The sequence below is a fragment of the Gobius niger genome (genome assembly GCF_951799975.1).
Source record: "Gobius niger genome assembly, chromosome: 7".
Lineage (NCBI taxonomy): Eukaryota > Metazoa > Chordata > Actinopteri > Gobiiformes > Gobiidae > Gobius > Gobius niger.
The window spans coordinates 26,563,657-26,589,630 of record NC_136858.1 but is presented as its reverse complement, the minus strand read 5'-3'; the positions used below and the strand labels follow the sequence as shown (position 1 = coordinate 26,589,630).

The 25,974-nt window shown below is 41.2% G+C and overlaps 1 protein-coding gene across 1 annotated transcript in view; it reads left to right on the top strand.

Moving 5' to 3' along the window:
• macrod2 (mono-ADP ribosylhydrolase 2) overlaps positions 1–25,974 on the top strand; it is a 556,553-nt gene that overhangs the window by 314,988 nt on the left and 215,591 nt on the right. The window lies entirely within an intron of this gene.

Genomic DNA, 25,974 nt, shown 5'->3' with positions numbered 1-25,974 from the left:
TTGCTTTAGCCTTTTAACCCCCCACCCGAACCGAGCACATTGTCTCCAGTTTGGCTTTACTCAAACCCTAAAAATGGGGGGGGGGGGGGAACAAACACAACAGAGAAAGCGTCGTGCAAAACAGTGATGTTTCCGTGCAGGGCACTGTTTAGTCTTCATACGAATAGCTATTTTGCTATCGCATTAACTTCCTGAGCTGCCTGACAATCAAGATCAAATCTTAAAGGAACAGGTCACCATTTTTACATACTGAGATATGTTCTTGTCTGAGCTTAGATGAGTTGATGCGAACATGTCTGGTCTTTGCGAGTGCCCTCAGTCACGTAAGGCGACCAAAGAGGTTGTTAGCGTTTGGCCTCTCCCAGTATATTCCTATAGTTCCAAACGGGGTGAAGTTAGAAGCGACCAAGCTCTTCCACGGGCACGCACAAAGACCAGACAGGTACACATCAACTCGTCTAAGCTCAGGTAAGAACATATCTCAGTATGAAAAAATGGTGACCTCTTCCTTTAAAACATTGTGTTTATTAGCCAGTAGGATTGGGCAATATTCAAGTTTCTTTTACACAAGGTTTCCTCACGACAACAATACAATATTTGAACATAGTTTATCCGCATTTTTAGATCAGAAAGGGAGATATATTGTAAAGGTCACAGTGGCATTTGCTCTATCCATCTGAAGTGAAACCCACGCGTATACGAGTTGCAGCGCGGGACCCAAATAATGTTTTCCATATACCTCACTGAAACTCCCGTCTGATTGCTTCCCATGCAAAACTACCGCCCTGCCTCAGCCATGTCTTCCATCTTGGTCTAAAGTCTGGTGGCAATTTCTTCTGCAGTGTGTGCGTCAGCTAAAAGACCCAGCCGAGGCCATATATATCCCGCATAACCTTCTCTGCATGGGACAGGACCACACATCACCGCTTTTCTGCTCTGTCACTCTAACCTCACAATTATGTCATTAAGCCAGCGCTTTTTCACCAAAGTAAGATTAATGTGCATGCTGCATGTGGCTCGTATTGGGCTGAGAACAAGAGGTAGTTGTGTGGGCTGCAGTGGGGCAGTGAGTTTGCACTGAAGTGAGTGGAAATAATCTGTAAGCAAGTTGAGATATTTGAAGCAAAACGTTAAGTCATTATTGACGTTCACGATGCTCATGTGCCGATCCGATACGTATTGTTACGCGATCCAGTAAGTAATTGCCTGCAGTTTCCCCTACCACTAAAAACATGTACAATAGGCCAGGATGAGTGTGAGTGTGTGACGACGGATGGAAATTACCCCATTGCTATAATCCGGTATGGCGTGTTTACATGCACCAAATAAACAAATAAATTAAATTAATAAATTATGATCAGTAATATGTTTAACTTAAAAAGTGTAAAAAGCTTTGTGTCCAAAGTTAATAAACAAAATGCCATTTGACATTTATTGAAGCGTTAAGATTGAAAAGGTGCATTAACACAAAATGTAACTAAGTGCTGTGTAACTGTTACTGGAAAGCAAAGGGTGAAGATAAAAATGCCTCCAAACTCAAGTATTTAAAGTATTGCAATACATGATAACGTATTGATATTTCAGCAAAAGTATTGTGATCCAAGTCTGATCCAATGTTTTGTCCCAGCCCTATTAAACGCTAATTATATAATACTTGCAAAATCTGAATCTGAAAAAGTTGGTCATTTTATGCTCACTACTGCCACCTCAGGTCTTACGCGTAACTGCAGTCTCTATATTAAAAGCGCATGCATGACGGGACTTCGGACCCAAAGTAACAACTTTTTGAGTGACTGTGCAGGATTTTAGAGGCAGTTGTGGTGAACAGGTCTGGCCTCATTCTGCCCCTTAGGACATGGCTGGAACATGAAAAACTAAGTATTTTCATCCCCCTTTTTTAAAACTCTGTCCCTAAAAAACTCTGTCCAAATTTTCTCATGTTTTCTCAACACAAGGCTTTGAAAACCACTTGGATATTGTAGAAAGTATGGTTCGAATACTACATAGATGTATATTGTGTTTTTTTCCTCCTAAATGAATGATTCTCTGGAAGAAAAGGGTTATGGTCGCTACTCATCTTCACACATGTAATTGTTCTGTCGTCCATCTTGCGGTCTGTGGATCACTTGTGTGTGACCTCGGTCCTGTCGGGTCACCTGTGTTTGCTGAACATATTTGAACATGTCTGTGTCACTGAGATATCACCCTTAAGTACGCTGTGCTAAACTGTAAGTGGCGTTAATGCGGGTCTGCTGAGAGATCCGGCAGCACCACATTATCTACTGTTGGCTTTGCTTATCTGATGACTGTGCTAGTACAAGCATCGACTTTATTCATCTCAATTAAAACAACCCTTTCCAACCCTTATGTGTAAACTTAGGCGAGGTACTTCACTTACTCTAATGACTAGAAACCATCTTAGATACTGCTAAATAATAATTATAATTTTATAATATAAATTTAGATTGCAATTTAGGCATATCAACGGCGCTCATTTCATGTCATATTACAACTTTATTTAAAAAGTGTCTGCTGCTTCTGGTACCTCTTCTGGCCTTCTGATGCAGCTGGGCGTATGACACCTCCATATATCTGAGCCCCTGTGAAGTAGAGGAAAGTACATTAATTATCCATTGTTTAAAACTAACACTTCAGCACTTAAATAGAAAGCGACACAAAGAAGAGACAAGGTCAAACTCTGAGTTTAAGCACCGCGCAAAGAAACAGCCGCTGTAAATGTATGTATTTGAGCATTTCCCATGCCGCTAAAAGGCAGGAGTTTATATGCGCTCTACTAAAGGCTCGTCCCTGGTGAGACATTTCTGTCGGGGGTAACAAAGTGAGCGTGTGCGCAGCGTGCCGTGGCTTTCGGTGCACCAGCGGCTGCATGTGATAAATACACCGCAGACCGAGCGCTATAAAGCAGGTGGGAGCCGCGGCCGCTGCTACGCATGACCTTGCGTTTCCGCCACATAAACCTTTGCTAAATTCGGCAGTTCAACACATTTCATTTACAGCACTACTGAGAGACAAATCGGGAGCCTATTGGTGCAGAGTGAAAGAAAAGACGAAGTGCGCCAAAGTGAAAAAAGACGAGGGAGGGGGAAAAAAAAAAAGCGGCTGGGCCCGGGTCCAACTGCAACCCAGCTCCTAATGAGATTTCACCATACCATCAATCCAAGGCAACGGCTGCACGTGTCCGCGCCGTGTGGCAACTTACTCCGGCTCCGTGTTTTTGATCAGTGCTGTGCCATGTGCTACAAAAGACTCATATATTCCCACAAGAACGTGCCTCTTGTAGCGTTTGGTCTCACGACTCGTGCCTGCATTCAGCTGCGTTTGGGCTTCCTCTCCTTTGAAGCATTAGGTGGCAGGTGTACGCAGGCGGTGCATCCGTTTGTCAAGCCCCCTTTACTCCCCGGAGGAGTTTGGTCACACTTCTCCCTCACCCACATGGGGCCCGGGAAGTCTTTGGAGGAGGCAGGGAGGAGAGAGTGAGCGATGACCCCTATTTATTTTGATGCGGTCTCTTCACACACGTTGTCACGCCCGCCTCGCGCTGATGCTTGGAGTTTTGATGCCGCTGTAGATAATCTGTCTTTGTGAGTGCCTCTGAACACATGGGCCTGTAATGTAGTGGGGATGGACTCTCTTGGGACGTTTACTTGTTAGAAAAGCCTCTGTCCTGTATAGTGGCACCAGCTCTGATCAGCTGGTTCCTGCAGATAGTGAAGGGGGGGCCTCACAGCAATGAGCTCCCAGGTACAATCGAGTTCCCTCTGGGGCCAGGACCAATGGCGTTTGTGAGTGCGAGTGCATGACAATGGATGGAAATAAGCGAGGCGTGTTTTTTATGCATGAGTCTCCTATATGTTCATTTAAAAAAGAGTTTAGCCTTGAAATGATTGAAGTATCTAAACTTAAAGACTATTACAGTTTAGCATATACGATCTAGAGTATTATATCACTTTATTATAAACACTTTACATTTAGATGTTGAGTTGTAAGTATCTAATCCTCACAAACACTTCAACAAATAGAAGAGCAAATGATTAATGAAAATCAAATATGTAGAGAACTGGTGTGAAAATGGCCATGTGATTCCTGAAATGTATTGAAATGTTTGCACTTGAACTTTAAATGCTGCCATTGTACCGGCCTGACTCGTGTTGGTTAACCTCGACCTCTGTCTCTCAGATAATAACCCTGATCTGACTTTGAACCCGGATGCTGGTTTTGTGGTTACAATTGGCATGCACTGAAATAAAGTGAGACTACTGAAATATGTTGCCATTTTTCTGTTATAGCAATAATAGGCAAAATAGGCACAATGTATTGCAAAATAACATTCTGACTTTGCGCATAGCAACGTAAAAATTCAAGTTCAATTTTGCTTTTGCTTATTTAAGCCATGTTTCTACCAAATTTGTATTTTTAATGTTTCGTTCTGACAGAGGTTGATGAACTCATTACAAAAAATGTTAACTTTCAAAGGAAATGGTGTAAGGAAATATCATAATAGGATAAACACAGCAAAATTCAAGACCGTTCCCTACATTTTCTTTTGAGACAAACTGAACATAGTTTTTTAAGAATGTATTAATAGAATAGAGTCAATATGAGATATTGAATTTCTTTGTATGTCTGGTTTTTTTTTCATGACCAAAATTAAAGTGGAAGCGCCTCAAGGTTGCTCCCTGAAAGCTGTGTTGGTGTGCACTTAATTGAACAAGGTGTTCAAGAGCACGTCGACACATCGAACTATTTGTTCATCAACAGATTCTGTTTTGTGTGAAATTTTAAATACAACATTTTTTGCAGCTTTCCACAAAATGTTTTTATTTATTTTTTGCTCAACATTGCAGCTGTCTTTGCATCCCTGGAGAGAGCTTATCAGATGTTTTTGCCTCCCGCTGTATTTTTTTTTATTATGTCTTGTGATTGTCAGCATGTTAGCAATGAGCTGATTGTTTTTCTATATCTACTAACAGGATTTTCTAATGCCTTAGGGCACTATCATTTTGCTTTGGACTGCCAAAATGAGAACCAAAGTAAACAAAATCTCCCAAAAATGTTTACAGTTTACACAGTTCAACATTTACCTCACAAGATCGAGCTACAATTTATCACAAAAAAATCTACTGGCTGCTGACTGTATTATTATACAACATCTCCAATTCCTCTGAGAAATAAAGCAGAGTAACCCTACACAGTTGAGCGCTTGAAGATATCACTGTGTAATTGTTAATATGTATCGCCCCTTTTTGGCTATATTAGACAATGATGCCTTATATAATGTAGAAAAGATGGATTTTTAAAGAAAGAAACAAAAAACAAATAAGAAGAAGCAAGAAGGAAGCATACAGGACTGTTCCAATTCCCTGACCCAATTAGAAACTCTGAAGCAGCCTGTGGTTCAAGGGAAAGGCTATTGAAGTTTGCATTGTCCATCTTCGTTTCAAAGTGGTTCAAGCGTCTGCCCAATTCCATTGTCACAATAGTGTTCTGGATAAGGCTCCAGTTCTAGTCTCAGAATCGTGAGTTTGAGCCTGACAATTTCCTGAATTGTCACTTCACCCCCTTTTTACATTGTACTGCCCTGTCCTATAAAGAAGTAGATCATAAGCATTATCCTTATGAAAGAATTACCTAACATTGTCATTTCTGTATGGTATTTGAACAATGAAGGAATAATGACTTCCTACTTGTATTGTCCATTTGGTGACATTGTTTATTTTCTATCACAGCGTGTAGAGGAGGATGTGTTAAGGTGTCCTTAGCATCCACCTTGCTCCCTTCTATGTCCCCTAGTGTCCTAGCTTCCTCTCATTGTTGTTAAATGCATTCCAGGAATACCTCAACCTATACATAGAATACATGCAACTCCATTCTCTGTTTGAAGTGCCAAATATGAAGTTATCTCTTACTCATTCTTCAGCATAGCAACACTGACTGCTTCTCAGCATGGTATTCAGGCACAAAGCTGTAATAATGATGTCTTATTCAGTGCTTTTTTGTAAAGTGACGTTCAAAGACACTTTACAATTTTGTACATAATTCATTCCCTTCATTCTCGGTGGTGATAAGCTATGTTTGTAGCTACAGCTGCCCTGGAAAAGGCTGCCAATCTGCGCCATTAGTCCCTCCGACCACCACCAACTACTCACACCATTCACCCAGACATTCTGGTATTCCCTCACGGTTTCCCATTAAGCTACTAACCTGGCCCAGCCTCACTTTGCTTCAGAGATCTGACGTGACCGGGCATGAGCAAAGGCAGTATAGACTTGATGTTACATCCCCAGGCCTCCAGTCTCCCTCCTTTTTGTGTTTGTTTGTGTGGTTAATGCTGTCTTTCCCTCCATGGATATTTGGCTGTGTGAGCTCTGGCCTGGGATTGGTGGACTTATTTCAAGCTCGGTTCTGGTTGGCTGCTCGTCCCTGGTTCTAATTGGCGCATCGGAACACCTGGCCAATCAACCACCTGGTGCCAGCCACACCTATAAACAGCCCACAGCTCTGAACATTCAGGGCTGCTGGCCTTGGTGGCCAGTATGCCATTCTGTATTGTGTCTGTGTCCCATCGTGTCATTCATGACTTTGTGTGTCCAGGGACCACTCGTGTTTAGTTAGGCTGCTGGCCTTGGTGGCCACTCGTCTGGTTACTCATGACTTTGTTTTGTATTCGTTGGGCCTACTTTGGTTAGTACACTTGTTCACTTTTGTGTACTGAGCCTTTATTTGTTTTGGTTAACCTTTATTGTAAATAGCCTTGGTTTGGTTATTTTTGGTTACCCCATTGTTAACTTTACCTTTCACACTTCTTTTAGTAAATCACAACTTTATGTAACCTTTTTACATCTTGGTTTTTGTTATAACTTTTAGTCTAACAGAGCCAGGTTGTAACAGGTGGTATGTATGTAGTTTAAGTTGCCCGTTTCAACACTTGAATGTATGTGGTATGTCTCTTCTCTACTTTTGTTTCCTTTTGGGCCAGCATGCCCACACTGCAGTGCCCTTTATTAGGTCGAAATTGTCGTTGTGTTGACAATGTGCACTGTGTCTATTGGGAATTTAAATTTACGTTATGTGCTTGGTCAGATTTCCAGTGTGTAGTGTGGTGCGTTTGTTTTCTTTGTTTCTCAAGTTTGGGATACAAACTTCCTTCCCTTCCATTACAACCTCCAGGGTTGCAAGTTTGTAATTTGTCATTTAAATTCTTTCAACATAAGCAGGTTGTTTACTTCTTTAAACGTCGCCAAACTTGCTGCTCTTTCCAAGCGACTAATTGCTGTGAATCTACAGTAGCACAATGCGTCTCTCCCCATTTGCTAACCCTTACTTACCCAAACAGGGGCTGAGCGAGCCTGTGTAATTACTGTCATTAGGATAATTTGGAGACTGTGCCACATGTGTTTGGATGGAGAGCGCACTTAATCTCTCTTGGAGTCTTCTCGCCAATCGAACCCACGTCCTCCTCCTCCTCTGCGGCATATGTCTTAATTGAAATGACGGCTAATACAATCTGCGAAGGCCACATCACTTTCCGCCTGCAGCTGTGCCTCCAACAATGCGCGCCTCTGTCTCGGTGTGTGTTGGCGTGTGGGCAACAACCTTCCTGACGTCTAAAAGATTCATGAAATGGCTCAAGGCCTCGCTGCTGCTCCTCTGTATAGAATGATGATGGACTGCCCGTGCTGTTTGGGGTCCAATCAGACGAAATGATGAGATGCGGTCAAAGTCAGGTGGCAACATCACAGCGAGATGAAAGCAGAAGTGTTGTACATTCACCGGCAGACTTTTAAGGCAGTGTGCGGCGCATAAAGGGTCATGCACACAATGTGGTGGGTTGAAAGTGAACAATAAATATTGCCCATGTTGACGGCATGTGATTGGATGGATGACACATGCCTCTTCCATTCAGATCTACATGACATGTACACATGTAGTCGGACCTGGTAATCCTTTTAAAAACTTTTGTTTTTCTGAGTGGGAAAGGCCCTGATAAAGACTCTGATCATATGTAAATATAAGTAAATTATTCGTTTTGATGAAGTATAAACCTTTTTGTCCATTATCGAGGCAATTAAATCTGGAGATTCAGCTATTGTTATTATTAACCTATTTCGCCTCAGTAGAAAGAGCATTTACTACTGAACTTCGTGCTCTCACTTTGTATATCATGATGAAATACAGTACAATACCCTTGGAAAACTGCTTTTTCTTTGACTTTTTAAAGCTTCTGTGTGAAATGTCCTGGTAAATAGATGACTCACATTCTAAGATGGACTGGCAATACTAACTCCAGCTCTGTTGGATTTTGGACCCTGTCGTTTTACTGAATGTGTAAGTGTCAAATGTAGTCAGATGTTGTTACAAAGGCTTTTCTCTCAAGTGTTTAAGGACCCTTTTTGTCAGGAAAATCCCAAATAGTTCCTACTTGACAACATGAGGATGGAGGATGTAGCGCGGCAGGAGCCTTTCCTCTTACGTACACTGGTGTCGGCACATGCTGCTCTGTGCTGCATTAGCGCACAGCCATGCCCTGCCTGCTGAGAAAACACCAACAAACAGACCTGTGCATGCAGAGAAAACAGGGATTATAGTTCGTGAGAGCAAGGATTTCCTTCAAAGAGTCACAGCTATATATGTGTTTCACTAGAAAGGTTACAGTTTGTTGACTCTGGTTGTGCGTCCTTGCCCTGATTTACATAAGCTTTTCACAAGTCAAATATAAACTGCAATGTTGACAACTCATTGTGTCAATAGATTTTACAGAATACTTGGCCTCTGAACCTCTTAGTGACAACAGTCTGCAGTGTTGCAGTACTGATGTAGAATACTCTCAAAAAGGTTTTCAGACCTACAGTATTTCTTTCACCGTTTACTGTTTCATCACACTAGCAGTGCATGTTGTACCACCTTTTTTGTGTGTGTTGAACCTAAGTATGGAGTAATATAAGATTATAAAAAGCTTTGAACCTAAGCAGTGTAAAAGGGAATGTTTGCAGTTTTGGTCAAATGTAAGTTATTAAAAAAAAGCTCTGGAAAAGTGTTTGAATTCAGATAATCAGAATCAGAATAGGTTTTATTGCCATTGTTTGAGAACAGGTTCACAAACTCTGAATTTTTCTTGGTACAATCGTGCAACATAGAACACATAATTTAGATAAGCTAAAACTATAAGGCTATAAGGGCATGCATGAAGAATATTAAACTAAATGATAAAATGAAAAGTAAAATATGATAAGACGACAACAATTTGACATAGAACAACTGCAGGATTGTATTTACAGATGCATAAAGTGATAGCAGCAGTTCTAAGTGTGGACACACCAGATAGTGCAATAGAGTAGATTACATCCATGTGTGTAACTAAGTTATTGGGTCTTGTTTTTGTTCATGAATCTGATGGAAAAAAAACTGTTCATGTGGCGGGATTTATGGAATAGACCGTAGCCTCCTGCCTGAGGGGAGAGGGGTGAATAGTCAGTGTCCAGGGTGAGAAGGGTCAGAGCTGTGGATAAGGTAAATGTGGCTCGATGGATGGAGCATTTACCCCTGAAAGAACATGAAAAATACTTTTTCAAATATAGGCATAGTTGTTACGGGATACGACCAACCCCATGGGCACATATCAGTTCCTCAAACACTTCTGCTTTGATGGTTTGTTGACATGTTCCTTCCACTATAACAGATTTGCCCCCCTGTCCCATGCATGTATCTCCTGGGCGTACCATTACTTTTATGTTTACTCTGTATGTGTGACTTGTTGGGACTCTCCTGTAACATCATATTTTGACATTTTATTAAAAGCGAGAGCACTCGTGTCTTAGACCATGCAGACTGTTGTCACACAGAGGCTCAGTGGAGCTTACAGGGAAAACGTTAGTGAAAGCCCAGAGCGGCGGAAACAGCTGGTGGTGCTGTGTTGTCTCTATACGGTGGGCTCAGCGTCCCAATGGACTCAGCAGTGCCATTCTTTACAGCAGTGTACAGCCAAATAATCATCTCTCGCCCTGTTCATGTCCTTCAGCGTTGTGGAGCAAAAATACTATCTCACCTGTGACTGTGGTGGAGGGATGGCTTTTAAAGTGAGTGCTCTTCCTGGACACAACAAGCTTCTTGACATTTAAAGGCAGCGTTGTGTTTCTTTCCTTTGATTGTGGATGCATGGGAACCATCTGTTATGCTTGATTGAAATATCTAATTTTATCTTGTTTTGACTGAGTGTGAATGCTCGTCCGTGCTTAATGGAAAAGGCTTGTCAGTCACTTAAGACGCTGCATCAAGAGTCATACTACAGCAATGCATTAAATATAGTGGAGTGAAGCCACAATGAGCCACGCTATTTTTAGCATCAGTCTCATAGATGGATGGAAGTTAAAGGGATATTTCAGGATTTTTGACATGGGGCCTCATTTCCGAGTTGTCAGAGTGTTTTGCACTTTTTATTTTATTTATTTTTTTAATTGATGCAGTCCTTATATTTGAAGAGTTAAGTGGTGCTAGGCTAGTGCTAGGCTTGCGCATGTCTATGGTAACTAGAAGCCTGCATTAAAACAGTCTGACCCAAGCACAGTGCACCTGAGGCAAATCACTTATAACACCAGACTACCAATATAAATGTCTGTGTTTACTGAATATTTTTTTTAAATGTAACCATTTTGCATTTAAAAGAATTTATATTTGAGCAGCATCAGCTTCCTGGTTGTAAGCTACACAGCGGTGGAGTGATCTGCTCGGTTACCGGATCTACAGTAGCTTTCTACAAATCAGATGTGGCAACGTTTGGAGGACTATCCTATGATATTTAATGCAGGCTACTAGTTAACATAGCATAGCATAACATAACATGCACTAGCCTAGCATCACTAAACTCTTCAAATATAAGGACTGCATGAATTGAAAAAAAAAAAAATATATATATATATATATATATATATATATCTCCAGAACATTCTGGATATCTAGGAAATGAGGCAAAAATCCTGAAATATCCCTTTAAGACAGTTTCTCCAGGAATGCCATCGGACATAAATTTGCACCAGGCAGGGCATCTGGCCGAGAAACGTGTATAATACTCAATGGGCTATATACACGTGAGCGTGGATCCTCAGGAGACGCTGCTCTCCTTGTCCTGTTATTTCCCTATGAGTTAGAAGCAATGTCTTGTCCAAAAAATAAATAGCTCAAGATTACCTGGCTGGCAATGAAAATAGCATTGCGTCAGGAGTAAAGAATTCACTGGAAGATCCTTCCATGTTTATCACGGCAGGCTAACACTGAATAAAAAACTTAATTGGCACCAAGGGTTTGAACGAGCCGCTCAAAAAAATAATGGGCCTCAAGGAACACAGACATTTCCTGAAGTCAAATATTTACATCCAACATAATGTTTTTAAGACGTTCGCATCAGTATCTCACTGTCCGTGATGTTTCCTTGAACTATTCGTTGATTTGTGCAAGACACCGCTAAACCTTATTGGGAAAATAAGGATTGGTGAAGGACTGCCACCTCGCACTCGGAAGTCACGTGTTACTCACGTGCAGAGACCCTATTATCTCTTTCAAAGCAGTGATCAAAGACAAATGGTCTCAGTAAGGGGAAAAGGTGTAAGAAAATCTGATTTAATAATACAGGCCTACAAGAGAAACCCCTGCTATTCTTGGCTTATTATTAATAATTCCGATCCATGGGCAGCAAAAGGCTCTGATATTGCATGTATATAGTATGCTCTGTCATCATCATCCTTCAACCCATGGCCTGTTTAAGTGTGACAGACTCTCAATGACACTCACAATAGGGGCAGCTCTTTGAAAGCCAATCCGTGGCATAATCAGCTGCGACAGCCCTAATCCATTTTTAAAGCAGGAGAAATATTAATACTATAACGGCTGTATCAGGACTATAGAAAACCCCCCTCTCCCTCTCGTGCTCTTCTTCAGGGATCACTCCGCTCTCCCCGTCTCCATGGCGACACCGTCTCCCTGTCCGATCGGGTGGACACACTTCATTTAGTGACTCTCGCTGACCAACATGTGAGACAGCTGTGTGCGTGCCGCGAGGAGCCAGACGAGCAATCAGGCCAAACACACTCGCCGGGAACGCGCTGGTCACTTCTTCTCAATGGAACAAGTTGGACCGGAGCTGTTTTGGAGAGTGGACAAGACTGCAGGGATTTGAATACATTTCAGACGAGAAAATCAATATCTACACATTTCTGCTTTATTCTAAACGTTATCCAGCTCTGTCTTAAAGTTTTCAGCAGCTGTTGGAAAAGCAGGGTGCTGTCTTACCTGTCAGAGAAATAAAACACTGCTTTTCACATTAAAACGTCTTTTCAGGCGTTCCTTTTAGCGCCCAGTCTCCCATTTAACATTATGCAAACATATTCATTTGTTGTTTATTTTACAAGGGGACTCAACACATGTCGATATTTAAGTATTTTTTTGCCTTTATTCCATTAACCTTCACTCAAATCTACTATAAAAACACCTCTTTTTTCTTTATTCCCTCTTACAGCCACTTTATTTCAGCATCGCCCTATAAATATTCAACACTTGTGTAGCTCCTTGTGTTGCCCAGGTGGTTCTTGACCTGCCAAAAAAAGGGTTTCTGCCCTGACACACTGACAGTGACTCGCACCTCGAGATGAAGGAATGGAAATGCTCGCGAGCGCTTTGAAGCAAGATGTCATCTCTTTGATTTTTTTTCTCCCACTTTTTTTTTCTCCATGGGCCATTGAATGCGTCACAAAGACAGATCCATGACTGACATGAGATAGATGCATCCCCTCTGCCTCTCGGTGACTGACACTTATATCCTGTCATGTTACAGTCTGAAAGCCTTCATTAACGAACGACTTAGTTTGATATTTTATTTGGACCGGCTGACAATTTGACAATAGCAAAGCATGCGTGAATTAAAGTAGGCACAGTATGAAAGCTTGCAGCAATGCTTGTGAACACTTGGGATTTGTTAGTAATGGGCAGACCAAAGAGATTTGTTATATGGTTGTGCATTTGTTCTCCTTTCCAATTTTCTTTATGTTTTGGCAGAGGCACAAACAAAAATCCAATGTTAATGGCAGCAAGACAAGTTGTGCTACTTTATTGATCTCCTTTCCTCTGTTTGTTCTGATGCATTGCTGCAAGGCCTTTGTAAATCAAGTCAAAACATCTGAAAATAACCTTTACAGGCCTCACAGAACTCCCTGTTATTCACATACACACTTTATAATTTAATTTAATGTCTTCTAATCATCATAATCCATATTTTTGTGCTGCACTTAAACAAACATGCTCAGGGGCAGATGAAGTAGATGAGGATGTTTAGAGCCATCAGAATCAGTCCTTAACCCCTTACACTACTGTATCCACCTGTCAGTGATCTATACAGTGAACATCACGTTAGACTTACATGCATTTATTTCCTCAGCAAACACTGACAGTCATCACCATTGCTCTAATTTATACAATTGTGTTTAAAGGGAGGGGGGGGTATGATGCAAAATCGACTTCATCATGTCATTATGTCATTCCCTCATTAAAATCATGCCTGAAGTGTTGCCTTGGCACATTCACGTATTTTTGAGTAATCTGTAAAAACTCTAATGGCAGCCATTTTAGGGACAGCTTTGCCTGAGTCCTCCTAGGAACGCCCCCACCTCCTGGAGACGCCTCCGACCTTTCGTCACCAGCCGAGTAACCAACCACTGCTCCTCAGCAGAACCCCCTCCCCACTGATGCCACAGACAGCGTGTGGAGGGGGCGTGTCGGAAAGGGTCAGAGGTTCTTAAAGAGACAGAGGCCTATTTCAAGACATTTGCTACAGCCATTTTGAGAGAGCAATTTTATACAAGGCAGTTATTCTAATTCACTGCATTTACAGACTAACAGAAGGTTTCGTCACCATTGTAGTGTGATATAGACTGGTGTTTTGTGATTGAAAAAACATAAAACCCCTCTTTAAGTATGTTTTTTTCAGTCTTGCAGATCCTCCCATTTGTGGTGGTATTGGGCTGATATGGAGAGGATTCGGTATACACATACTTAACATCAAATAGTTGTGTCATCAGTGTTTAATTCTTTTATATTATTATATTTTCGCTTCTCGTTTTCCACAGAAAGGCCTCTGCCCTTGGTTTAGTGTTTTCTATTTGAAAACAACAACAACCTACTAGTCTTTGCCAGTTTTCAAAATCTAATTGATATGACCCACCTTGAAATCATAACACATCATTCAGATCGTATGCTTTTTTTCTTTTTACACATTTGCCTCAATTCATCACCTCCCCCAAGTGTGTAAGCGGCGCTCGCAATAAAAACATAAACAATAAACACTTCGAAAGGGGACGTAAGCGGTATTTCACATTGCCCTATAACATGTGCTGTAATACATTATGCAGCTCAATATCGGCTTCTACTGCAATTAAAAGTGAACTGATGATGCATCAGATTTCCCCTGCATTTTACAGGGACATTTAAATTTATTGGCCCTGCTCTGACAAGGCTCGTCCGGTCCAGGCCGTGTACAAAATCAAGCTTGACCCATAAAACTGGCAACTGCATTTAAATTTAATTTTGGCCACAATTTCGTAATGGGCTGTAAGTCATTATATGCTTTGTTGGTTCGGAGCCGCGGAGGATATAGTAATTAGCATGGGCAGAACGAAAGCACTTTTATTATTGTCTGCTGTGAATGATAATGCATCCAAATTGCTTCATATGCGCTTACCTCTGCTGCCAACTGTCTTTATTTATCAGCTTCTAGAGTTTTCCGGCTCAAGCCTACATTGGAAACCTGCTTCGCTATAATTATCTGGGAATGTGACGCAGGTGAAAGTGAAAATAAAAGATTGGTTAGGCGGTGAAGTGCTGGCCCCTCTCCTAAATAGTACAGCACTCTCTTCTAAATGAAGTTGAGAGAGCTTTTTACTACTAAGAAAGTGGCGTCTTTGAAGTACCGTCACATGCCCTGTTGGTGGTTAGTGCACTGGGAAGCACAATATGTAAATCTGACTATGACATTCCCAATGATTGGTTTCTAAAAGGGGTCATTCATGTCCAGTTCATCTCCCATAGATATTAATGTACATAATCGCTGTTATTAGCCATAAAGATGTCTCAATTAGAGCTCTAGTCCCTGCTCTTCTCCATGTTGGCTTGATGCTGTTGCTCTTACAAATGTGTCAGAGTGCTCATGTGATATTTATGGTTCTACATAATAAGTATGTACACGTCGCAGCAGGACCCTTATTAAAAGACCGAGCCAATATGCGTGTGCTTGCTGGAATTCAGTGTTGAGCCACTGTTGCATCATTTGAGAAAAATTACCTAAAATATGAATAATCTTGAGATTTCACCAGCCTATTGTAGACAGTAATTGGTATAAGAACATTTGCCTTGATAACTGCTGTCAGATTATACAATTTATCCGTATAGTAATCATTTGTAATATCTATGTGTTGCATTGATAATTTTTATATGTCATATTTCACTCTAATTTGAGATGCTGCTTCCGTCTTAAAGGTATTACTCCTATCTTGTAAGAATCTAGTCAAAGCAGTGTAAACTACATTTAGAAAGACACAGATACTCCCTCTGATATGAAGAAGCTTGAGAGCTAATGGCAGCTTCTGATGACGCCCCCCAGATATAGATGTGGGCGTGGACAGTAACAATAAGTTGCTGCACAGGTGCACTCCGTGCACTACCTTACAACCAAAACAAAGCTTTCTCAAAGCTGGAATCATGTCCGAGACAGCTCTCAGGGCATCTATGAGCCTTCAAAGAGGACCAAGTCTGATGTCCGGGCATATTTTGGGTGTTTTAAGAAGGCCGAGGGACGGTTGATAGAAGACGGTTATCCTGAACGTGCAGGAAAAAATGTCTGCTAAAGTTAGCAATACTTGGAACCTCATGACTCATCTGCGTGAACGTCACCCACAACTCTATAGCCAATGCAAGGTAACGTTAATGTTTTAGCTGAAATGCTGATGTGGGGACTTTGGGTTGAGGGAGAACGCAACGAGTTGCCCCATAGTGCAGCCGTGTCGTGGATACCTCCATATTGAAATGGCCCAATGCATTACAGGGCTCCTGGGGGGCAGATAAGAGTTGGTCGCCAATACAATAGATTCACTCTCGCCGCATTATTATGAATTTAACAATGATTACTATCTGATGGCATTTTCCCAAATCTGCAAACCACACTGGAAGGACACAAACTGAGGACAATATTTTCCTAATATAAAGGGTTTATCTAGTTCAAAAATATTATAACACGTTTCTGGCACTATAAATAGTACATGTAATATCTTAGAAACAATCAACAATACATACTTGCAGTTCCTTTACTTTGATGTGAAAAGTAGCACTTTTGATATGGCTTTGTCTGTATTTTTTTTATTTTTTTATAATAAACATTGTTACACTTTTTTTAAAAACTGTTTCTGTTTGTGTAGGACTATCAATGCTTTCTGAATATATTAACACATTTAAAAAATACCGCGATAATAATTTTGGTCACAATAACCGTGAGGTAAAATGTTCATACTGTAACAGCCCCAGTTCAATGACATATTCCATGATTATGAGTAATCATTGAAGAAAGAGATCCTCGGGGGCTCATTGTGTTGCCCTCGGGCTGGTGGCAGCCGAGGCCATAAGCTGCATCCATTACACGACACTTGTGAGTAAAGTAATGAAACTAGACTATGAGTCTACTGTATGTCCTCTCTTCAAACCTAACATTTGGGCCTAATACCTGCAGCCATGGTTTTCCAGGTCATCAATGCAATCTTTACATCAGGGATCTCCAACCAGAAGCTCTCCAGCCCTTTCTGGGGAGCTCACCAAAGACTTTATAGATTCCCACATGCTCTTGATGATTTTTATTCAATGAATAAAAAGCTTTAAAGGTGCATTATGCAACATTTTATGTGAAAAAATAAAGTTCATATTTGTGTGTATTTGACCTTTTAGTGACCCAGCGGCTGTATGAGTGGTCAGCATGGCACCTTTACTTTCCATCACAGTGGTCTCTAGGACACTCCAGGATCAATTGTTTGGAATGTTTTCGCTGTTGACCCTCTCACCAGAAAACCTACAAAACAATTGATCCTGGAGCGTTCTAGTGACCACTGTGATGGAGAGTAAAGGCACCACGCTGACCACTCATACAGCCGCTGGGTCACAACAAGGTAAAATACGCACAAATATCAACTTTTTTTGTCCCATAAAAAGTTTCATAATGCACCAGAGCGAAAGTATGTATACATATAAATAATTAAAAGGAAATTGACACAGTATAAAAATATAGAAATATCAAAAATATCCAAGTGAGGATTGGCATTTTCATTCAGTGCTGAACACAATCTGTATACATCTGAGGCATGATAGTAAAGTATATGGCTGAAACCCAATATCCTGTTGGCTCGTAACTCTCCTGGGTGAGCTCCTTCTAAGTCGCATTGTTACACACGTGTCTTCGAAACATGAGTAACTCTCACGTTTTAGTTGCGTAAAAGTAGCTCTCCGGGTGAAAATGGTTGGAAATCATGATGCACAGGTCTGTGTTTTTTTCAGTCACTGCATTGGAGATGGTTTGAACACGACCCGACCCCTGGCACAACATTGTTTCTGTTATTACAACCTGCCCCACAATCATTAGAAATCACGCAATATAGACATGATCCGTCTGAATGGACCACGGCTTTAACTCCGTACAAAAATGTGCTTGAAATGATCTGGACTGGCGTGTCTTACGCCCTCACGCTCGCCCTCCCTCCTACGCAGAGTGCCGGGATCAGGAGAGGGGCAGACCAAAGAGCAGAGGTAACACGACACACATAACCTGGAAAATAGGATATCTACAATACGTCAAATACCTGCTGTAAAAATGATCGAATAAGTGGCTGAATACAATGACCGCATGAATGGAGGCGACCAACCTTTTTTGACCCGCCCCAACCCGGCCCGCGATCCAAGGAGAATGTTATGACCCGATCCACGCCACCATAGAGTAATTAACACAAATCGACCTTAAAGGAAGCCGTTGATTTCAATGCACAATCCATCTTCTCCAGAGTGAAACAAACATGTTATATAAATGAAACCAATCAGTCTATGTTTGCTTTGTTTACAACACAAAGCTTTTAACCTCAGGCTCAGCGTGGCTTGATTAGAAGATATCAAAACACCAACATGGCAGTATTTCACAGCAAGACCAGACAAGATTGCAAATAATCCTGGTCCCATCAGGGGGTTACGGGCTGATTTATGACGTGAAAGCCTTGGGTGAAGTGACCTGCTTAAAACAAGACACAGGGGATACAGCGCATGACTAATGTTCAGAATCAGGAATGTGTTGGTGGAATAATGTATTAAATTTGTCATTACTGGGGTATCATATAAAATATTCATGCAAAATATTTTGGGAAATATTATTCAAAAGGAGAAATTAACCTTAACACGAAGATAATTGATGCCATTTGTTAATTTTGTTTTGTATAAACACTAATCAGAATTGAAGATTTTTTTCAGGGTCTTTTTGAATTTTGTTGTTCAAATATTACAATATTGTCATTTTATTCATATTATTTCTGAAAATTCATTTCTCCCACCTGAACCCAGCACATTTTCTCCAATTCGGCTTTACCCAAACCTAAAAGCTTCTGGACTGGAGCTTACAGCCTATAGGCCAGAGTAACGCCTCATTTGAAAGCTAAGGCCTGCAAAGTTCATCTAAGCTTCTTTCTTGTTTGTGTTGTTGTTTTGTTTCATTTTTTTAAATCACTTTTTCATTGCTTCTTTGTCACATTTTTGTTGCATTATTACCACATTTTTGTCATGTTTTATTTGTTTTTTGTAGCGTTTTGGCCGCATTTTTGGTTGTTTTTTTGTGTAATGTAGTTGATCAAGCCACAAATATGTGACAAATACATGTAAAAAAAAGTGACAAACACCACCAAAGAGGATGGATCATAACAAGGAGGAAGCTTCAATGAGTTTTGTTGATCTTAGCTTACAAATGAGGCTTCACACTGGCCTATAGCCTATACCCTCCAGTCGAGAAGATTTGGGTAAAACTGAACTGGAGAAAATGCACTTGGTTAAAAGAACAGGCCACTGTTTTTATTATGTTCTTACCTGAGCTTAGACGAGTTGATACGTACCTGTCTAGTCTTTGTGCGTGCCCGTGAAAGAGCATGGTCGCCTCTAACTTCACCCCTGTTTGGAGCCATAGGAATTCATTGGGAGAGGCCATATGCCAAAAACATCTTTGGCCGTTTTGCGTAACTGAGGGCACACACAAAGACAAAGACCAGGCACGCATCAACTCGTCTAAGCTCAGGTAAGAACATATCTCAGAATGAAAAAACGGTGGCCTGTTCCTTTAAGGTGGGGGTTAAGGGGTTAGTATAGTGTGTAAAACATGCTGTGACCTAATGATGACCTGATGTCATTCCTAATCCATTCATACTTGCAACAAATCCTGGCTTTGGGACTAAGCCTTACCAACTTGCAAATGCCCAAACCATCAGAATTTGGCAGCTAAGTAGATTGTCCCTGGATAGCAACAGGATAAGATTGGTTGGAGCTTGGGTGAATTTTGTGTAAATGGTTGGTATTGCTTGGAGGATTTGTCTGCGCTTCCGTCAGTCTTCCTCAATACTCAACTCTATCTACGTACTGTACATATCTCTATAATCATTTTCTGTTGTTTGTTTCAGTTGTGAAATATGTGCTACACTTTAAAGCTTCTCTTTCCTAAACGTATAATCTAGCGTAGCTGAATAAACCCGATGAGCCCTATGACCAACACTGTTAAGTTACTGAAAGAACATTATGTTGCATTGTGCTCTTTCCAGTGTTTAAACATTGCTCTCTGCCTCGGGGTTAAAAGGTTCTCAACATGATTGAACTAAAAGGCCGAATATCTAAACAGGCCAAAGCTACACTATAATAAAATATATAACAGAAAACAACATCACAAACGTGAAACAAAATACAGTATGTACATTTGCAGTGTAGCAGCGGTGATATTTGAAAAAGCTCGAAGAAGCTTGAAGAAGTGCCAGCCCAAATCCACCGACGCCATCCTCCCGGAGAACTGTATGCATGATTTATTTGTTAATTATCAGATAAAAAATACCCATTGGCATTTCAGATGTTGATGACGGCACTTGTGGTCGTAAAAGGAAAATTGCTATAAAATGTTTGAGACTGAGAGTGTGGCTGTGGAGGATAATTGGGCAAATTTAAAACAGGATGCACTTAAATGTTTACTCATCAAGTGCAATCAGAACAGAAGTGCCGCCTGGAATCTCAAGTGCACTTCCCCAGTCTGATTTAGAGATTAATACTTCAGACAAGGTTTTTAAGATGCTTTTCTAATGCAAACAACAACAAAAAAAGCGGTGGACTTTGAATCAAAGTCCACTGCTCTAGAAGTAAAGGTTCAACCCATAATTCTACATTCACTTTGATTATACCATGGTCTGGGTGAATACTCGATTCTGATTGGCTGGTGGGTGCTAACAAGCGTGCATTATTTTGGTATAACCGCACATGTAGTCCGGTAGTTAAATCACTGGGATATCACTCCGCTGTGGGCATCGCCATAGCAACGCATGACACAGCTGAATCAGATAAACACGTAATTAGTGACTGACAGGAACGTATGAGATGGATTTTGTTTAATTTCAACGTTTTTGGCCAAAACAAAATGTTTGATAAATGGGAAGTAGAGGAGAGTGAGCAGCTAGGTTAGCCTACTGTTAATAAAATATGAGCTTTACATTTCTATTGAAAACGGTTAAGGCACTATTCATGATTTTCAGGCGTACATAACATGATCCTGCATTTAAACATATTTGGCTGGATTAGTAAAGTGAAACATAAAAGTTTCAGTTCGTGGGGCCCAGGTATAAGCGGACTCCACCGCAGCTGTTTCCATAAACAGTTGAGCTCGTTGAGCTAGCTAGCTAGCTCCAGGTTAAACAGCGTAAAAGTGAAATAACTCCTGCCCACGAGTGCCGCACATCGGTGTTTACTTCCACGGAAAAGTGCCGGGTTAGTCTTGTTGTGTTGTGATTCTGTGCTTATGTTGTTTGGTTGCGTCTGACTGAGATCCTCATAATAGCTGCGGAGAATGACTCGCTCTGAGACGAGCCTTCAGTGACCGGCTAATAACCCACATAAAAATGTTCTTGACTCCGCGTCGTGCATTATAACCGTCTAATGCACGGCTCCGAGTTGTTTAATCCTTACTTAATTTAAGGATGGCCTGAACCTCTTAACCTCTACCTGAACTGAGCACATTTTCTCCGGTCTGGCTTTACTCAAATCTAAAAGGTTCTTGAAAAAAGTGTCAAATAGTAACAGAAATAAGATCAAAGCGAGGATGAAAATGCAACTAAAGACCGACAAAATCGTGACCAAAAAAAAAAAGTGACATAAAAGAGCAACAGGAAATGGCAAATAAGTGTGAAGAAAACACACTTGTTACATTGATCTTTAGACTGCAACCTTTTTTTCGCCGCTTCGAAAAGCCGTCTTTCACACAGGTATTCATTCACAAATTTTGACATATTGACATAATGACGGGTGCCTGCAATGAGGCTATTACCCAAATATGATATTTTTACTTCTGGAATCCAACAGATTGATACACACCTTCTCTAAATGAGGATTTTCCTCCACTCATGCAACAGTAATGTTCAGTAAAAGTTTCAAATTGATATTTCTACATTTTTGACTCACTGCGAGGTGAGTCAAGGCGATACACGGCAGGTGAAAGTATTGATTTTTCACGCAGTGGTCGAAGTGGAGATTTTTATCTATTTTCCTCCCTTTACATCTTAGTTTTCATGTCAGGGTATGAAAATGACAAAACTCACCCGCATGATGTTTATTTTATGCTGTTTTCTCGCCTGCGAGGTGGCAACAACCCGGAAGTAGCTGCTGCGGCGCGTCAAAAGGCCGTCTTTCCCGCGGGTATTCATTCACAAATATTGACAGATTTTACATCCACGTGTGCTGTGAAGGGTGCCCGTGATGACGCTTTCACCCAAATATGGTATTTTACCTCCTACGAGACGCTGGTGCGGAAAAAGTAGAAGAATGGGCAGAACAAAAGAAGAACAAAACTTCAGGGCTGGTTTTCTCTGAATGAGAGAAGGCCACACTCGAGCAGCGTCTGAGTGCTTACAGTAGCTCCAACAGACTCCAAACTTTCCAGTCTTGGACTTAACAATATTTTGAAGGTTTTTCAGAGGGATTTTTTAATATCTAATTCCAAACCTGATTTATTCAGTTTTGAACCCCAAAAAAAACAGGCGGAATTTGAGGTTTTACAGATTTTTTCACTCATGATTAGTTTATTGAAAAACTAAACAATATATCCAAAATCCCCTCTGAAAAAATCTTAGCTACTAATACGTCAATAAAATGAAGCCATACATTTTAATCTGGCTCAATCCATTGTTTACATTTCGTTGCCCAAAATATAGGCAATTTTGGCCATTTCTCATATTTATATCAGTAATGTTCAGCAAAGGTTTCAAATTGATATCTCTACACTTATTTTTTCCCCCTATTCACATGCAGTGTCTCGCCTTAAGAATAAAAACATGTAAACCTTTGTTTCTAAAAGTCCAATAATCATGACCTAAAAACCACAAAGGCTGCAAAAACCATAGATATAATGTAACCCAATTTACTTAGGAAAAAATAGGGAAACAATGCACAGACAATAAATATTGATTCTAAAAATGTTTAGTTTGTCTGATATTTCTTGAAGTGGATATAGTTTGCTGCCTCCTAGTGCAGCTGAACAGATGGAGCAGCACAGGCTAACAGGTGGATTAACAGCAACAAACCATTTCTCTATAAGGACGAAACGCCCAATAAATGTCACTCTATAAAATATGCATGAGAAAAAAATGCATGTTATTCTTTTTCCGGATCTGCTCAGCATAATTACTTTTTCATGTATATTCAAATTCTCTGCACAAAGTAAACAGTCCCAGTTGTACCACACCAAGGGTATGAGGTTATTTGTGTTTAACTTACGCTCGATCCCACAGCTGCTGTCAGAGTGTTTTCAGAGCGCTGCAGCCGCTAACCGTTCTCTGCTGTAATTTCCCCCCCTTTCCTTAGTTACAAAGTAAAATGTGTCTCTCACCTTTACGGAGCCACAGCTGTATAAATATTTATCCGATGTGGAAGTGCTGGAGATACTCGGGGCGTGCAGATACTAGTGGGTGCTAGTGAGATGAGGCCTGTTTAAACTTTCATGGATTCACCAGTAGCAGTCGGGGGTTTTGGCGCTTGCCCGTGTTCCTAATTGGCACGTTGCTGCTCTTGTAGTGAAAGGAGCGAATGAATTATGCAACAAAAACAACAGGACCACGTGTCACTATTATAACCTTATTGCGCACCACACTTTTCTGCCTTGCTTCAGGAGTCGAGGAAAGAGACATTTTCATTACAGGCCGTCCTGAACTCAACGAAGGAGAGGAAGTATAGCTTTAACTTTCTACACAGCAGGATTTATTTACTATGCTAGCCTATTAAGACACATCTAAATATAATCCATGAATGATTTATGGTGGATAATAAAGCTTACATTTATTCAACTGGAACGCAAGGCTAAGTGTTTTTCGTATTAAAGTAAAGGCAGCGGTTAGATGTGAGAAAACACAAGAGAGGATGCATATTACACACTGGGGTATGTTTTTCTTGTGTCTAGTCTCGAGCGGATGTGATGTTTTTTTTTTGGTTTTTTTTCCGGATACATCCTTTTGAGCGTGGGAATGCAGGGAAAGGGGAGATGGATGCCTTAAATGTAGCAAATGTATGAGACAGCCTTGATCTATATTTAATGAGGCATGAGTTGAGATGTGCCAATAGTGACTAATGGACGGAAAAGTAACTTTGAGACATTTTTTTTGCTTTGAGCGAACGGTGGAAAGCATGTATCAATACAAGTCTGTAGCTTTGGCGGTAAAAATTACAGAGCAACGGCGTATTTCTTTTCTACAGTGTTATTAAATGTATCCCTGAAGCTGATATTGCTTTTTTTTGCTCCTCACACGCAGTAGACAAGCATGTGGAATAATGAACCTGCGTGCTTATTAATGCGCTGCAACTTTAATAGGACACACACTTGATTGATTTGTTACATGATGATTATCACAGCAACTAAATGAATGGCAACTGATCAACCAGAGGGGAAAACTGCTTTGTTTGTTCTATACGACACAGCTATTGCAGTAACGATCAGTTGATAACTGTGAGGAAATGTGTGCAATGTCAATCATCTGTAAAAATCCATTTAACCCTTTGACTGGAAACACAACTCCGTCTCAAGAAGCTAACCCTGTGATGCTGTACCTTTACTTGCACCTCTTACTGTAGATTTATACACTTCCACCAACTGCTGTGTGTTTATTCTCGTGGATAAAATAAACCACTGTTAACATGCACAGAGCAGCAGACTGCAGAGAGTAGAGTGGAGGGTCGGCGGTTTGAACCCCGCAGGTGTCACACTGTCGTTGTGTCCTTGGGCAAGGCACTTCACCTCGCCTCCGGTGCCTGACACTGGTGTATGAATGGGTGAGTGGTTCCTCGATTTCAAACAGTGATTGGTTGCGGCTGTGTGTGGGTGCTGTCCGGTGGGTGCCTGATGGAGGTGTGGTGTTTTTTACTGCGCCTCTTCTTGGCGCCCTGTGGCGGAGCCCTGTGGCTGATGTGCTGCTCCCGGTGCAGACGGCTCCCCTGCTGGTGTTTCCTTACCTGGTTCATCTGTACCCAGACTCAGCCCTATGTCCATTATCATATCGTGAGGGGACTGCCAGTGTGTGTGTGTGTTCTTGTACTTACGACATTGTGAGGACCAGTTTTAGTTTTGAACCAGCAGAGTGAGGACATTTTTGAAAAGTGAGGACATTTTGGGTGGTCCTCACTTATTTGAAGGACTGTTTGAGGGTCAAGATGTGGTTTTAGGGTTAGGGTTAGAATTGGGTTAAGATTAGGGTTATGGGCTTAGGGTTAGGGGTTAGGGTCTGGGTAATACGTTATGTCTATGAGTGTCCTCACTAAGATAGAAGTACAAGATTGTGTGTGTATGTGTATGTATTTGGCTATTTGAAAGGGAGAGGGGTGAATGTGAGTGTTTTTGTCTGCTTCTATTTGCACAGGTGGGTGGTTGGGAATTGTTTTTAATCTGTAAAGCACATTACACTACAACCTTGTATGAAAAGCGCTCTAGAAATAAAGTTTTGATTGATTGAAACGCTTTGAGTGCCTAAAGCAAGGAGAAAGGCGATATATAAATGTGACATTTTATTTACTGTTTGCTGCTATCACTTAATACACTTGCCCATCTGTGAATACAATACCACTGTTGTTCTATGTCAAATTGTTGTTGTCCTATCATGTTTTTCCTGTTTTTATTTTCTATATATTTTTTTGTTTTAATAATCTTGAGGACAAGATCACGAATACAAGCGGCGGAAATGAGTTTCCTTCGCAGGGTGGCTGGGCGCACCCTTCGAGATCGGGTGAGAAGCTCAGTTACCCGGGAGGAGCTCGGAGTAGAGTCGCTGCTCCTTCACGTCGAAAGGAGCCAGCTGAGGTGGCTAGGGCATCTGTTTCGGATGCTTCCTGGTTGCCTCTCGCGGGAGGTGTTCCAGGCATGTCCTAGTGGGACAAGGCCTCGTGGAAGGCCCAGGACACGGTGGTGGGACTATGTCTCTGAGCTGGCCTGGTGTCGCCTCGGGGTCCCCCCAGAACAGCTGGAGGAAGTGTGTGTGGACCGGGAAGTTTGGCCCTCTCGGCTGAGACTGCTGCCCCCGCGACCCGGCCCCGGATAAAGCGGAAGAAAATGGATGGATGGATGGATAATCTTGATGCATACCCTTACAGTCTTAGTCATAGTTTTCATAGCTTATTTTTTATTGA